The sequence below is a fragment of the Glycine soja genome, chromosome 3, assembly GCF_004193775.1.
Source record: "Glycine soja cultivar W05 chromosome 3, ASM419377v2, whole genome shotgun sequence".
Taxonomy (NCBI): Eukaryota; Viridiplantae; Streptophyta; class Magnoliopsida; order Fabales; family Fabaceae; genus Glycine; species Glycine soja.
The window spans coordinates 31075546-31092787 of record NC_041004.1 but is presented as its reverse complement, the minus strand read 5'-3'; the positions used below and the strand labels follow the sequence as shown (position 1 = coordinate 31092787).

General features: G+C 37.3%; 1 pseudogene; it reads right to left on the bottom strand.

Annotated features, from left to right (window-relative positions):
- Positions 1-1680: 1680 nt before the first annotated feature.
- LOC114405127 lies at positions 1681-16941 on the bottom strand (annotated as a pseudogene).
- Positions 16942-17242: the final 301 nt, after the last annotated feature.

The window sequence follows — 17242 nt, the reverse complement described above, 5'->3', positions numbered from 1 at the left end:
TAAATTCTGGACTTTTCTAGCATTGACATCACCATTGGATAGACTCCAGTGCCTTATACACTCTTTAATGAACTTTAGTTTCTGTTTCAGAACAAAGCCCCCCATCCAGGAAGGTGATAACTGCCCCATTTAACCTTATGCCCTGGTTTTCTTTTGATTTCTAGACATTAGCCAAGGTAGTATTTGACTGTGCCTCCAGCTTATTTTCTGAAAGTTCATATATTGGAATTAATCTTTGATTGCTTTGTCTTATTTCTTTCCATTCGAATCGGGAAATTCAGGTTTCTTTTGCCGTTGATGGGACTGTGCTACTTGCTTCACTTTCTGTTAAAAAAAATGGACAAGTAACCTTCTATTCAAAAAAGGTTAAAAATATTAGACTCTTGGGACCTAGCCAAAATAGAAGTCAGCAACTGGGATAGCCAAGAATGTTCCTTTTGCCCCCAAGAACTCTTAAAAAAAACTGATAGTTTTTGCTGTGTTTTATTACTCATTAAAACTCCATTTAACGGAGATCATACAAATTCTTGCAGCCACACTTGGTTCCTAGGAACGTCTGCAATGGATGACAAAACATTAATACAAACACACACTTTAACTATAGAAGAAGCATCTAAGGTGAGATTACCTATCTCAGGTGTTATCAACCCCCTTAAGGCATACCCTTGCAGGTTAAGGGCACTAACCCTTTGATGGTTGAGGCTGCATGTGCCTCCATGCCACTTGCAAAAGTGAGTTGAACTATTCCAAGAAGCCAAGACATTAAAAGGGTTGTTTTCTACTGCTTCTTTGAATCTGAGAGATGATAATTGGTCTGTGTCATTTCCTAAGGCACTAGCAGTGCTTTTAGGTTGCAAACATAGTAGGGTGGCAGAAAAGAGAACCACAAGAGTGCATGTGAACCAGAATGAAGAGTTTGTCATTCATTTAGTTTTAGTCGTGGAGAATCTCAACCAAATGAAAACTGTTTGGTACAGTATTAAGTTGCTATAATTCTGCTATATACAAAAGAGTCTATATAATTGATAACTAGCTAGGAGTTAGAGTTGTTTTAATGACTTATGGTGTGTGTGAACATTCGTACCTTTTGAGTTCACTTAAGTTGATATAAAGCTATAAAATTCTTGCTATTATTATTAGGATAAGATTTATTCTGCTTCTGTTGACTTTGAAATTAAACTAGTCGTGACATAAGCTCGATCATTACCCACAATTATTGATATAGTTTTGAATTGGTCTTGAAAAGGATAACACCGCTGGTGTTACTTACGTGATAGTTTTTAAAGAAGCTGCATGGAGAATCTCAATTTTAAATTTGCTAAACACTAAATTATGCTGCCATACTATTTTTAGATTCCATTAGGAGCGATTTTAGCCATTGTTGATCCTGTGGTCATAGGCATTGTTGAGAAGCCAGAGGTCATTGCTGTTTCGAAATTAAAAGTGGTCTTGCGGTCATTGCTGGAAAGTTAATTGTGCTGAAGCCTCAAACTCAGGTATTTATATGTTTTATTTGAAAACTACTTTGAAATTGTTTTTGTATGCATTACTGGTAGAGTTGTAGAACTGTTTGATTTATACGCACCAGTTGTTGCTAAGTACAGGATAAAGTGCAATGCCATGAAAGTAGTATTTATTGAATAATTTGGAAAGTAAATAACAAATAATCAATTTGCAAGCTCAATACCATTTTTTGGTAGATAAATTGTTGTTACGGCCTGGGGAACGATCATTTACAGTTTTATCAAACCTCACAGAGCTGAGCAAAGTATCGCGACTAGTCATAACGGCTTGAAAAAACTCATCTACTCCCTTTGCAAGAAGATCAATTCCTTGTGAAAGCTTCTCGGCACTTGCACGTAATTCCTCAACAGTCTTTACAAGCCATTCTGTCTCAACGGTATCTACACCAGCCTGAATAGTAGGATATAATATCTTCACAGAGGCATCAACCGCTTCCAACTCATTCAATATAGTAAATTTACCACCAGAAAATCTAACTCTAATTTCCTCATTTACAAGATTCTACAACATTCTAAAATATGGAGCCCATGAATGTATGTCGGCCACATTCAAGTCTGATAACTTCTTTGACGAGCCAAAGAATGCTGCAGTAAACACCCTGCAAATAAATACAGTCTCCACCTTAACTCCATACATAGCTTGCATCAAAACCTTTCCTTTGGCAGAATTTTTAACCTTAGGAAGATCAAGTGAGCCCACAAGATTATCTAACATAGAACTACATTTCTCAATTCTAGGGTTCCTAGAACTAACATGCTGTCTCCAATCATCAAGTAGGGAACATGCCTGAAGATACTGCTTTGAAGAGGCAGAGTCTAAATTGTGCAGTGCACACTTAAGAGGAAGGTTTCCCTGGTTCAGACATGAAAGCTCAGAGCTAAATGCATTGCAAATGTCTAGCAACTTTGAACTTATGTCCAAGTACACATCAATCCATTTGTCCTCCCAATCACTCACAAGAAGCTCAAGGGCAGTCATAAGGGTCCATATGTCATTGTGACTTTCACAAAGTGACTTCATAGCTAAAGTCATCCAAGACAAAGTGAGGATTTCATCCTTGCTTTTAAGCCCAAACCCTGCAGAAAACGTTCCCTCCTCTCCTTCACACTAACAGGGTCCTTCACACTTAAAGCAATAGTGGATACATTTCCATAATCTGTAATCACACAAAACAACATTGATCACTAGTTTGCCCTCAAATTTTACTAGCATCACAACTACACGCATCCTCATGATACACATAGACCCTCATGATACACACACAGAGACACACCCTCATCACACACAAAGACACACACACACACACACACACACCCTCATCACACACAAAGACACACACACACACACACACACACCCTCATCACACACAAAGACACACACGCCCTCATCACACACAAAGACACAGACACACACAGACACACACACACACACACACACACACACACAAACACATATACCCAACTAATAATAAAGCATAAGCACCCTCCAAACCCAGAATTTGAAATTACTTACATAAAGAACTGTTGATGTCTATATTTGTCTGTAATTGAAATTTACCTTTTGTATGTTCTTGTATGTCATCAATGTAATTTTCTATATAAACAACTGTTGTTCATGCTGAGTGAACCTTAGATTCCCGTTTGAGACTGAATGCAATGATTCTTGCGGACAGTTTGCATTAGTCATTGTATTTAGTCTTGAATTGTCCGTTTGGACAGTTTGGGGAGACTGGTATTTTTATGTTAGATTCATTCGTTAAGGTTATTATTATTTTGATTAATTTGATGAAATTTCAGTACAATGCATTTCAACTTGTTCTCTGAGTGCATACTTGATTATCAAGAAATTAATTTCACCGATGTCATGTCGTGTACTTGGAGACCAATGTGAAATGCTGCCGAAATTTAGTCAAATTGTTCAAAATAATGCTAACCATGACGTTTGAGGCTAACATAAAAGACATTCTTCCTAAATGGGATAGGGCCACACCTATAAATAAAAAAGTGAGATTTTCATGCATGGAATTGCTTAGATGGATCGAAGTTGGATCAATCAAAGTCGCATGAGCTCAAAATATGAGGATGGCGTGGAGCAGTTCTTGCAATTTTCTTTAGAAAGAGGTCGACCGAATGAAGAAGGAAAATATTATTGTCCTTGCATCAATTGTTTGAACGGAAGATGATAACTATTGGACGACATACAAGACCATCTATTTTGTGATGGGATTAAGAAGAATTACACAACGTGGATATGGCATGGTGAAGTCACAGACATGCAGAGTGGGTCCCAATCTGAACTGTTTGATGTAGAAATGGGAGATCGCTTGGAGGACATGATTCGTGACCTTGGACAAGAGTTTTTCCAGCAAGCACACGCCCCTGTGTATGATGGATTGCAGAGTGATTCAAAGAAGCCTTTGTATGCAGGGTGCAAGAATTCCTTAACCCTGTTGTCTGCGGTGTTAAGTCTGGTTAATGTGAAGGCCAGGTATGGATGGAGTGACAAAAGTTTTAGCTCACTGCTTGAGGTAGTGCACAATCTGCTTCCAGAGGACAACATGATGCCTAAAACTTACTATAAGGCGAAAAAGATATTGTGTCCCATGGGTATGGAGTACCAGAAGATTCATGTTTGCCCCAATGATTGCATACTCTATAGGCATGAATTCCAAGAAATGTCCAAATGCCCTATCTGTGGGACTTCACGGTACAAAGTCAAGGATGAAGAGGAAAGCAGTTATGATGAAAACTCAAACAAGGACCCGCCAGCGAAGGTTTTGTGGTATCTTCCAATCATTCCAAGGTTTAAGCATCTTTTTGCTAATGAGGACGGTGCAAAAGACCTTACATGGCATGCAAATGGAAGAATTTCTGATGGACTGGTTCGTCATCCGGCTGATTGCTCACAGTGGAAGAAGATTGATGGTTTGTATTCAGATTTTGGGAAAGAGCCAAGAAATCTTTGACTTGGCCTCGCCAGTGATGGAATGAATCCATATGGCACCTTAAGCACGCAACACAGTTCATGGCCAGTTCTGCTAGTAATTTACAATTTGCCTCCTTGGTTGTGCATGAAGCGAAAATACATGATGTTGTCTATGATGATATCGGGCCCAAGACAACCAGGAAATGAAATTGATGTTTATCTAAGTTCGTTGGTTGAAGATCTGAGAAAGTTGTGGGACGAGGGGGTTGTAGTGTTTGATGCGTTTCGCAAGGAGACGTTTGAAATGTGTGCAATGCTTTTTTGTACCATTAATGAATTTTCAGCATATGGGAATCTTAGTGGTTACAGTGTTAAGGGTCATCATGCATGCCCCATCTGTGAAGAAAACACAAGCTACATACAACAAAAACATGGGAGAAAAACAGTCTACAGTAGGCATCACCACTTTCTAACACCTAATCATCCTTACAGACGACTGAAAAAAGCTTTTAATGGAAGTCAAGAGCATGATATTGCGTCGATACCGTTGACTGGTGAGCAGGTATATCAGCGAGTTCAACACCTGAATAATGTATTTGGAAAGACCCAAAAGAAGGATAAAAGTAAAAGTTGCATATGGAAGAAAAGGTCCATTTTCTTTGATCTTCTGTACTGGTCTGATCTTGACGTTAGACATTGTATTGATGTTATGCATGTGGAAAAAAATGTTTGAGACAGTGTCATTGGGACGCTCCTTAACATTCAAGGCAAGACAAAGGATGACTTGAATCCCCGTCAAGATCTAGTTGATATGGGCATACGATCACAGTTGCATCCAAGGTCTGATGGGAAGAAAATTTACTTTCCCCCAGCTTGCCATACTTTGTCCAAAAAGGAGAAGATAAGTTTTTGTCAGTGTCTTCGTTGGGTGAAGGTTCCACAAGGATACTCTTCGAGCTTAAGCTTGTAGGGTTAAAGTCTCACGATTGTCACGTGCTCATGCAACAATTGTCAGCCATGGCTATACGAGACATCTTGCTAAACAAAGTCAGGTTAGCCATAACTCGCCTGTGCTTTTTCTTCCATGCTATATGTAGCAAAGTCATTGATCCTGTCAAGTTTGATGAGTTGGAAAATGAGGCCGCAATTATATTGTGCCATTTGGAGATGTATTTTCCCCCTGCTTTCTTTGACATCATGATTCACTTGATCGTGCATCTAGTCAGAGAAATCAAATGTTGTGGTCCTGTTTATCTACGGTGGATGTACCCGGTTGAGCAAGACATGAAGATCTTAATAGGGTATACAAAGAATATTTATCGTCCAGAAGCATCTATTGTTGAGAGGTACATTACAGAAGAAGCCATTGAATTTTGTTCAGAATACATTGAGAAGGCTAAACCTGTTGGCCTTCCTGAGTCTCAGCATGATGACAGAGTGGGTGGTAAGGGTTCAAGAGGACTGCATGTGATCACTCCAAGTGTAGAACATTTGTTACAAGCTCACTTGTATGTCTTGAACAACAATAATGAAGTTTTGCCATACATACTTAAGCATGAAGCTTTAGTCAAACAGAATAATCCAAAAATGTCAAAGAATTGGGTGTTGAAAAAGCACAACAAGACTTTCTGTGATTGGTTTAAAGATACAATCTTTGCAGAAGAGAATGCTTCAGAAACATTAAGAAAGCTAGCAGATGGGCCTAAAAGAAATGTTATAACTTGGCAAGGATACGACATAAACAAATATTCATTTTACACAAAAGCACAAGATGGCAAGGATGCAGAACAGCGGGGTCACCCTAAGGGCTGAATCTCAACACTTCGCAAGTGTGAATGATGCCAATCCCTGTGTAGCTTCCATCCCTTACTTTGGGTTCATTGATGAAATTTGGGAGCTTAACTATGTGAAATTTACTGTTTGTGTTTTCAAATGTAAATGGGTTGACAGCAACACCGGTGTGCACACCGATGATATAGGATTTATGCTGGTAGACCTAAAGAAACTTTGTTACCATAATGACCCTTTCATCATGGCAGAACAAGCTAGACAAGTATTTTATGTGCAAGACCCTTGTGATGAAAGGTGGTGCGTGGTTCTCCAGGGCAAAACAATTGGTGTTAATATAGAAGATGATGATTCATACATGGACACCTATGCTAGTCCTTTGACCGCACAAATCACTCGTAACGTTGTCGGAGAAGAAGAAGCTGACGACGTTCATGCCAATCGTAATGATCATGATGAAGGAGAATTGATTAACATCGTCTAATGTAATTTTCTAGAGAGAGAGAGGTCACGAAACCAAGTAAGTGACAACTACACTTTTTTTATTGTTTAAAATTATATCTTAAGTTGTTGCAAAATTTATTTATAACTTTGTCTTGTTATTTATGGATGGTTTACTAAAGAGGGAGTGAAATCAAGCATAATTCATCAGTCTTATAATAAAATATGAAAAATTTAGTCATTGGTTTTTTGTACTAGATGGCATCCTTAGGACTTCATACAGCTCATGTTTGTCACCAGTTTCATCATCCACCAACCTTACCTTCTCTGGCTTCTCACGTTTATTGTTGTTAAACCCATATTTATGCTCTCCTCCCTTCATGTCTTGTTTTATCACAACTTTAGCCGAATCTCCTATCTTCAGCACATTTGAATCGCCTGTCTTATTCTCCAATGACACACTTTGATGGCCTATATGTCTTTTCTTGTTCTAGTGCTTCAGCTTCATAATGCATAGACCAATCTGAACTTTCCAGTGATCACCAAAGGTTTCTACATCAGCATTGACACTCTTCACCCTCTTTGGTTTATGCTTCTGTGCTGCATTCCGTGCTTCCTCGTTATAAATCTCAAATTTATTAGAGGTTACACTCAAACAATCAGCACCAATCCATGGTTCTTCCTCGTCAACCAGCTCAATATCTTTCCTTTCAACTTTTGTTTTGTAAATTACAGTGTAGTTTACAAAAGCAAAGGTGAAAGGAAAGATATTGAGCTGGTAGAGGAGGAAGAGCCACAGATTGGTGTTGATTGTTGTAGTGCAACCTCTAATAAATCTTAGATTTATAAGGAGGAAGCACAGAATGCAGCACAGAAGCATAAACCAAAGAGGGTAGAAAGTGTCAATGCTGATGCAGAAGCCTTTGGTGATCACTGGAAAGTTCAGATTGGTCTATGCATTCTGAAGCTGAAGCACTAGAACATATGAAGAAAAGACATACATGCCATCAAAGTGTGTCATTGGAGAATAAGATAGGAGATTCAACTGTTCTGAAGATGGGAGATTTGGCTAAAGTTGTGATAAAACAAGACATGAAAGGAGCAGAGCATAAATATGGGTTTAACAACAATAAACGTGAGAAGCCAGAGAAGGTAAGGGTGGTGGATGATGAAACTGGCGACAAACATGAGCTGTTTCAAGTCCTTTGGATGCCATCTAGATGTGTATTTTTCAAGGTCTTCATGCCATTCCTTCATCATTCAACGTCTTCATGTCATTCCTTCCCCGAGAGTTTGAAGTACTATTCTGAATGATTTGTCTACAATTACAAAAATCTAAGAAAAGTTTGCTTGCATTGATCTCACTTTGACATCCTTTAAATCCCATGGAAATGTAGCTTTCAGTGCACACTATGTAATCTTCACCTGTCTATGATTATTTTTATTTGTGCTACACAGTAATTTTGTTTCATGTCTTGAAACAAATTTAAAGCACAAGTATGACAACACATCATCAACTTGAATTTATCAAACTTTTCATTTATCAGACATTTTCACTACTATTACATCTTATCATGTTTTGAATCATAATTAAAAACCACAAGTAAATCACTTATGACTTATCCTCTTTTGATTAATCCTTTTTTGAAAGCACACACACACACACACACACACACACACACACACACACACAGACACAGAGAGACAAAGAGACACACACACACACACCTACAATAATAAATCATGACCACCCCCGAACCCCACTATTCCAGATTACTTACATAAAGAACTCTTGATGTTGATAATTATCTGTAATCAAAATTTACATTTTGTATGTTGTTGTATGTTATTGTATAAAGGATCATGGCTTCTCCACCTGCCTCCCCTCCTCCTCCTCCTCCTTCTCTTCCTTCTCCTCCTTCTCCTCCTCCTCCTGCTCCTTCGGACACATCGGCTTCGCCGTCTGCCGTTAAGCGGACACGCAAAGCCTCATGTCTACAATCGTTGTCTACTAGACCACCTGGTGCTAAGAGACCAGTGGTCCATGTTGATCCTGCTACTGGCAAGGCCGACAGTCCTCACAGGAAGAAATTAAGAACATATTTGGGGATTGTGGCGCGTGATAAGGTGGATGTCAGTTACGAGAATTGGAAGGAGGTCCTTACTGCTCAGAAGGACCTGATTTGGGAGGATATTCAGGTATTTTTCTTTTCTTATTTGATTTTGTTTAATTAATAGCCAAAAAATACATTATTGTAACAAATAAACCCTATTTGATGTTGTCAGGCGGAATTTGATATCCCAGAGGCTTCTGATAGTAGGACGAATAGGAAGTTACTTCAGACCGTGGGGGAGAGATGGAGGCAGTTTGAATCAGAACTCACGAGGAAATGGGCCCTTGCAGCCGATCAGGACGGTGTGGAGGACACTGTCTGTGAGAAATACGGCATCAACAAGGAAAAATGGGCCCAGTTTTTCCAGACTCGCAGAGACCCTTCTTAGGAGGTATGTTCCTTGCCATTTAAGTTTTTTTTTTCAAAAAACATGATGTTGTTATACTTCATTCTACCAATTTGAAAGATTATTGTTTAATTTTTGCAGGATGTGCGCAAGAAGGCACAGGCCATCCAGAAGCAGAATACTACCCCCCATGTTTTGTCTCGTGGGGGTTATGACTATTTGGAGCAGAAGCTCCTGACTGAGAAGATGAAGAAGAAGTTGGAGGAAGCTGCACAGTCGGGAAGCATTGATGGCGTCATCGACCCTCCATCCCCGGTCAGACACCACGTGAAGTGGAAGATGGCCCGCACAAAGAAAACAGGGGAGATGACGACTGAGGCCGCAAAGGAAATCGCTGAGAAGATCATAAGTCATTTTCAACTAACCATTACAATTATATTTCAATATTTTGTGAATGCCATGTACCACTATGTGTTTTCTGTGCAGGATTCCTTTGAGGAGTAAGCAACACAGGGATCCTTCGTCCCCCATGGACGTCAAGATGTTCTCACCGCTGCTATTGGACATCCAGAGCACCCTGGACGTGTCCGTGCTGCTGGAGCCGATGTCACCATCAAACAATACTTTGGATCAGCTCCACGGACGTCCCACAGCTCTTCCTCCCTACCTCCCGAAGAATTGCAGCAGCTGACCCAACAAATCAGGGATCAGCTAGAGGAGTCCAACACATAAAAACTGACGCGACAACTCATGGCATCCTTCAGCCAGATGCAGTCTCAGATTCAGTCTCAGATGCAATCTCAGGGACTTGCACTGCCTCCAGAGCCTCTGGTTGGTCCCTCCAGTCCTCGAGTAAGCACAAAAGGGAGTTGTGTTGATCCCTCAGGAAACGATCCTGAGACGGGTGACTCTGATAGGTGTGACTTGTACATAGAAGCAGATCCTGCCCGCCTGGTTGCCTTGGGGAGAGTTTATGAGGGATCCACTGTTGTTCATAACACTCCTTTGTTGCCTGGCCAAGTAAAGGTGAGTGTGGAGGAGGTTACAGATGCAAATGCTCCAGTTCCTGTACCCACTAATGAGGTTTCCTTAGTGAGGCAAACACTTCACACCTTTCTTGCTTGGCCGACACATCTGGTCAAGTCTTTATCACAGCAGGTACTTTACTCTTACTATATGTTTCTTCCTTTTAAATTAATTCATTCAGCGTGCCTCGAATTAGGCCATTTAACTTTGTTTCATGAACAGGTAGCTGTGTCTCCGGCAAAACCACCTCCAAAGCCCGATCCGGAGGTCGATGATCCGCTTTATCTGATGACATTGACCATCCCAGAGCTTTTCTTGAGGCCTTACCAGGTTACATGGGATGCCACCGTGTTTGGGGTCTTTAATCCAGATTTCCCGCTCTACATAAAGCACGAAGACCTCTCCGAAATCGCACACGGTGGTCAATGTCTCAGCATATCAGTGTTACAGTTGTGGATTCTGTAAGTCATTTTATATTACTTTTAATTACCCAAGTTATTGCTTTCAATTCATAAATATTTAACTTTGACTTAACATAAACAAACATCTCACTGATACAAGTATGAGAGCGGGGAATTCTGATATCTATGGATTCCTCGAGCCACAGTCCATTTAGAGGTCTGGACAATCGCAATTTGAGTCTGAAAGTTACATAAAGACTTGAATGCAGAGTTCAAAACGCGATGTCTATCTTGGAGCCTACCTAAATGGGTAAGTCATACAAAATAATTGAATTTAATTAATGTTTACTAATATACTAACCCATATTCGTCTCCACTGTAGCGGACACTAGCAGATGGTGGTCATCCTGCCCAAGGAACACCTAGTTGTCTAGTTTTGTTCATTGCATAACAGGCCAGACAACTACCTTAAGGAGATTATTAACAGGTTAGTGTTCTTTTCAATATATTTGCATTGAAATACCTCAACAACACCAGTTTTTAATTGTAACTCATCTGGAACAGTGCTTTAAAAGGTCTTGATGATGCTCCATAACCTAAATCAAAGGCTCCTACTAGGTGGATTGTCGTCAAGGTACGTCATTTACATAAAACTTCCACTTATATATATTTCTTATGTGTCTGTACACTAATTGTTTAATTAATATCCAAATTTCATTATGTATTTAGTGTAATAGACAAAAAGGAAGTACTGAGTGCGGCTACTATGTCATGCACTGGATGTCCACCATCATTTTAGGAACTTTTAGGAATAACTGGGAAACGGTACGTTTATTTCAAACAAATCCGATTTTTTAATAATTTGTATTACATTATTAACTTATTATCATTTATTTCATCATGCAGTATTTTAACGATCCTAGACCATTGGAGCCAAAGAGATTAAAGGTGTTGCGGATCTAGTGGGCACAGTATTATCTCCGAGTTAGAGATCAAACTTAAGGTATAGGGACATTAAGTTTAACTTAGTTTACTTTGGTTTAACATTTTTGGCATTTCCTATGTAATTTGAACATTGAATTCATTTGTTGATGGTTGTTTATGATAAATCAATTATTATTGTGTGATTAAAACTGCTTGAAAGTAGAATAAAATGTTTACTTGCTGTGAATTGAGTCTGAAATTGCATTTTACAGGTACAATTTTGGGTTTATTGTAAAAACAAAAAGTTTATATAAAAAAAAAACTTGAAAACAACATCGGTTATTAGCAAAAACCGATGTTACTAAAGAAAACAACATCAGTTATTAACAAAAACCGATGTCAACATTCACCTTAACATCAGTTATTTATAAATAACCGATGTTAATGGACACAGGTTAACATCGGTTATTTATAAATAACGAATGTTACTGCATATAGTTTAACATTAGTTATTTATACATAACCGATGTTAACTTATGTCCATTAACATCGGTTATTTATAAATAATCGATGTTATACATAAATTACTACAGCAAAATAGTGCATGAATGATGAACGTTGACATCGATTTCCTCTAAAAACCGATGTTAATGTCACATATTAACATCGATTTTTACAGAAAACCGATGTCAACCTTCCTCACGCATACACTTATTTTTGTTGTACTTCTTTGTTTATAACATCAGTTATTTATAAAACCGATGTTATCATTTTTATGTTAACATCGATTTTAACCTATGTTAACAACAATACATTCAACATCGATGCTTTCAACATCGGTTTTACAACCGATGTTGAAAGTGTATTTTCTAATAGTGATAACTCTTGCCTCATGCACATGCTTCCCTAATCTAGTTACTACTAATCTGGTACCATTACACAAACCTTCAACTTGGTCTAGATTCTTTAAGAGCATGATTGGGGTACCAACTTTAAGCTTGACACTATGATTTGGAAGTCCAGAAGTTCTTAAAGAATGCATGAATTCAGGTGTCAGTGCTTCAAAATTCTAGTTGTCTCTATTCTTTGTTCTATCAAATGAGTCCGAGCTTAAATATTCTTTTTCTTCTCCTACAATAATAGAGAAAAACTTTATGAAGCCATGTAATATTCGAAGTTAAATGTTTCTCACTCTAAAGTAATAGAATAAATTTATGTTTTAAAATTAAATGAAAAACCTGACATTAATGTCAAAACATATTGATTAATTTGATCCACTGTCTCAATTGTGGAAGCCAAAACTGCTCGGCATTGCTAGAAACATTCATTGTTGTAATGTTGAAACAGATTTGGATATGTGCTCTCTATTATGGTAGTGATACGATCATCAAATTTAGAGATCAAGAATTCTGGTGGTATTTCAATTTCAGCATACCCATCATTAGGTTTAAATATTTTTCCATCACCAATATCCAATATCCAATATCCATTGTGAAAACTGATTTAGTTTAGTAGCAGTTGTGGTGGCTAAGCTCCTTTGCAAATGCATATTTTTTGTCAATGTTAACACCTGACAATAATCCTAAAGATAGGATGCATTGATAGTTGCATGTACAATATTTGAATGATCTTAGAAATGTACTCTTCTAAGATGGTTCTTAGTTAACAACCATCTTAGAATGGTTTTTTAAAAAGAAATTAGAAAAAATTGAGGATTTTAAAATGATTTTTCCAATTCTAAGACGGTTTTTCAAAAAATTGTCTTAGAATGTTTTTTTTTTAAAAAAAATTAAAATATATTGAGGTGGAGCTCTAAAATATTTCAGACAAGAACTACAAATGTCACATGATTAGCCTTCAGAACTTTCCAACTATTTTATAATATATATATATATATATATATATATATATATATATATATATATATATATAATAACAAAACACGATGAATGAAGTGGCCATTTCACTCTTATAACATGTAATGTCATACAAGAGATAAAGATATAAAATTTTGGGTACACAATTTACATAATTACTTATTTAAATAAATGATTAGAACAGTGCAGTCAATGAAATTGTGTGATATGTAAAAGTTTCACTCTTTACAACATTTCTTATTTTTAGTTAACAAAGTTACAAGTTTATTTCAGACTCTCTACCAGTAAGTATTAGTCATATATGTTGTAATCTGCATAATTACCTGGGTTGATAATCTTCTAATTTCTTGGTTTAGTATTATAGTGAACAGATGCATATCCTCATGGCTCCTCTTACCAGGAAGGAATGAACATTGTGTATCCAAGTTACAAACAAAAAAAGGATAAAATGTGCACCTAAGCTAGTAATGCTACACTTCTTTTGGGTGCTTGAGATATGGTAAATCTTGTTAGCATTTGGTGAGAGTTGCCTCCCCAAATTCTCTACATCCTTTTCAAAGATTCTTCTACTGCCTGTGTCTTGTCAGCTAAATAAATGTCGAGAGATATTGGTTCAATTTGTATCTACGCAGCAGCCATGTGAATTAAAGATATATACCTACCCTCTTAAAAGAAAAATATGTCATAAACAATTAAGAGGGGAAAGAGGATAATTTAGTTTGATAACTTGGATAGGATGTTTAATTTCCTTTAATATTGACAAACTCATATCCTCCTCATGGTATTTCACACACTTGTGTCCTCTTATATATTACTAAAGAATGGTCAAACTTCTAAGTTTTAACTGTCTAATGCTTTTGTCACTGAACAGTAAAAAATTCAGAAATAGATACAAGAGTGGCCACTGATATATTTTTCTCTTTTCTCCCACTATGATGCAACATTTTCCTAGTCATAATCTCAAATAGAATTCTTGTGTTAAGGCTGAACCTTTAAGATTTTTAAGTCTGCCGTAAAAGAGTAGGTGCTCTCTTCTTGTTAGGGATTCCCACAACAAGCTAAAATAATATAAGAAAAAATATATATAAAATTTCTCAATCGTTATGAATTTAACTTAATATTACATAAAAAAAACCATATAAATTGGAGGAAATTCCGGATTACTCATGTTGTGGCCATACACCTATGCTAGTATATATTCCATCCATATGAGTTCTTATGTCAAGACCTTGAACAAATGCGGTACCAGAGGTTGGCTTGTTGAGGCCAATCATTTGTAAGCATATACAAGCTGGTTAATTAAGGAGAAAATCAGCTAGAGAGGAAAAAAAAATTCATGGCATAGTAAAAGAATTTCATCTAATAGTGAAGTAAAACAATAAGAGGTCCACTCAACTAGGAACATTTTCTTCTTAATACATTTTTATGGTTCTTGATTCTTGATAAATCATATGCCTCTTACAATACCTACAGGTCTTAGAACGCGTGTTGGTACGTCTGTTGGTAGTTAAGTTGAGTCAACCCATTTGCATTTCTAATTGACATTTGAAATGTTAGTATGCTACCCATCTTTACCCCTTTTACGGAATAATCTATACCTATACTCAGTCGTGTTCCAATTCAATTCAAGTTTAGGATTATGCTTTACAAGCAGCCATTTTTAGTTGCAGCTATGTGCATTGAGACTAGTAAAGAAAGGGACATTTATGATTTGGTCTTTAGACCTTGATAATACTTAAAAATAACTAATTCAGCTTTTAGCAGTGTGACCAAAGCTGTAATGACAGGGAAAGATAATTTGGCCATTGTTTGTTTTATGACAAGATAAAAGTTTGAAGAATTGTGTGGCTAACTTAACAACCATGTCCATGTTTATTGTACTAGTACTTTCTGAATCTTTAACTAGTTAACATCAATACCAAGAAATATTGAAAACTATGACATAATTTCAACTACAAAAGTAATACCTTCTGAATGACTACCATCAAGATGAACTCCAATAAAATATTGTACCTCTCCCTGTTGAACAAAGAAGAAGAGAATCGGGTTAGCCTTTGAGAATGCTGAAGAGCTTCATAATGTGCTTTCAACCTCAAGTATTCTAGCTGACAGCTTAACTCCTATAGTCATGGAAGCAAAAATCATAGATGTTACAAAAGCTGAATGACTTGTGCATTAATAAACTGGTGCTCCCTGAAGCATGCATGTAACAAATTGTGTCCATACACAGTTAGGCTATAAATGTTTTGCTCTAGACCCTATTAATAAATATTCTTTATTTATTTTTATAAACTATAACTTTTGTCAATATGAAAATGAAAAATTACCCCCTCTGGGAATCATTGGTTCAACTTGATTTTCTAAGAGAGACACTACTGAAAATATAACTTTATGCAAACACTACTGCAAAAAGGATATTGGATAGAACAATTATGTTGTAGCCAATTATGCTCTACATTGGCTTTTACTTTTTTCAAATATAAAAAATGTTATGGAAGTGAAGAAGAACAAGCAAGAACAGCAGCAACAGATGCAGCGGAAAACTATGTCATACACAGAGTTTTGCAGCAAGGTGAAAAGAGAGAAAGATGAGGAACAACACATAGTTTTACGTGGTTCACCCTTGATCAAGGCTACATCCACGGGAGGGAAATAGAAAGATTTTTATTATTGATGCAATATACAAGTGGAAGCTATATTCTCAATACAGAGCAAGCTATCCTATATATACATACATACATATATATATATATATATATATATATATATATATATATATATATATCAGAACAGAAAAACAATAACAAAATTAACTGCCATATGGATTTTGGTCACAACCCAACAATTCACCACCTTGAACTAACATTCATATAAAACACCAACTGCACCCTCTAAGCATACATGAACTTAACCCCCAACAATCAACATTGAGCAAACTTAAACAGTGATCAAACTTGCCCTTTGGAACTGGCTTTGTGAACATATCAGCAGGATTGTGCAAAGTGCTGATCTTATGAACCTTAATTCTTTTTTCTGACGGAATGAAGTGATATCTAACATCTATATGCTTGGTTCTATCATGATGAACCTATCCTTGGCCAAGCATATAGCACTAAGGCTATCATAGTAGATGTCAGCACATTCTTGATTAATTCCAAGACCATTTATCAGACCTCTTAGCCAAATTCCTTCCTTTGCAGCTTCAATAAGAGCCATGTATTCAACCTCAGCAGTTGAGAGGGCAACAGAAGGTTGAAGTGTTGCCTTCCAACTCACCAAGCAGCCACCAAGGGTGTAAGCTACCCTGTTAGGGACCTTCTCTTGACAAGATCAGCAGCAAAATCAGCATCAGAATAGCCAATGAGACAACAATCTGAGTTAGATCCATAGATCAATCCTACATATGCAGTCCCTTAAAGATATATGAAAATTCTCTTCACAGCCTTCCAATGTTCCTTCTGAGGTTGGTTTAAGAACCTACTAACCATGCTAACAGTATAAGCAAGGTCAGGTCTGGTGCAGACCATGGCATACATGAGACTGCTAACAACACTTGAGTATGGAACCTTTGGCATATAGTCCTAATCAGCCTGAGCTTGAACCTTTATCATAGCAGACAACTTCTCTTTTTCTGAAAAGGGAGTGCTAATAGGTTTAGAATCAGCCATTCCAAACCTCACAAGTATCTTCTGAATGTAGTCCTTTTGAGACAAAAATAGCCTTTTCTGAGTTCTGTCCCTATAGATCTCCATTCCTAAGATTTTCTTTGCAGCCGCTAGATCTTTCATATCAAATTCACCACTCAAGAGGATCTTCAGATTTTGTATATCACACATGCTTTTTGCTACAATAAGCATGTCATCTACATAGAGTAGA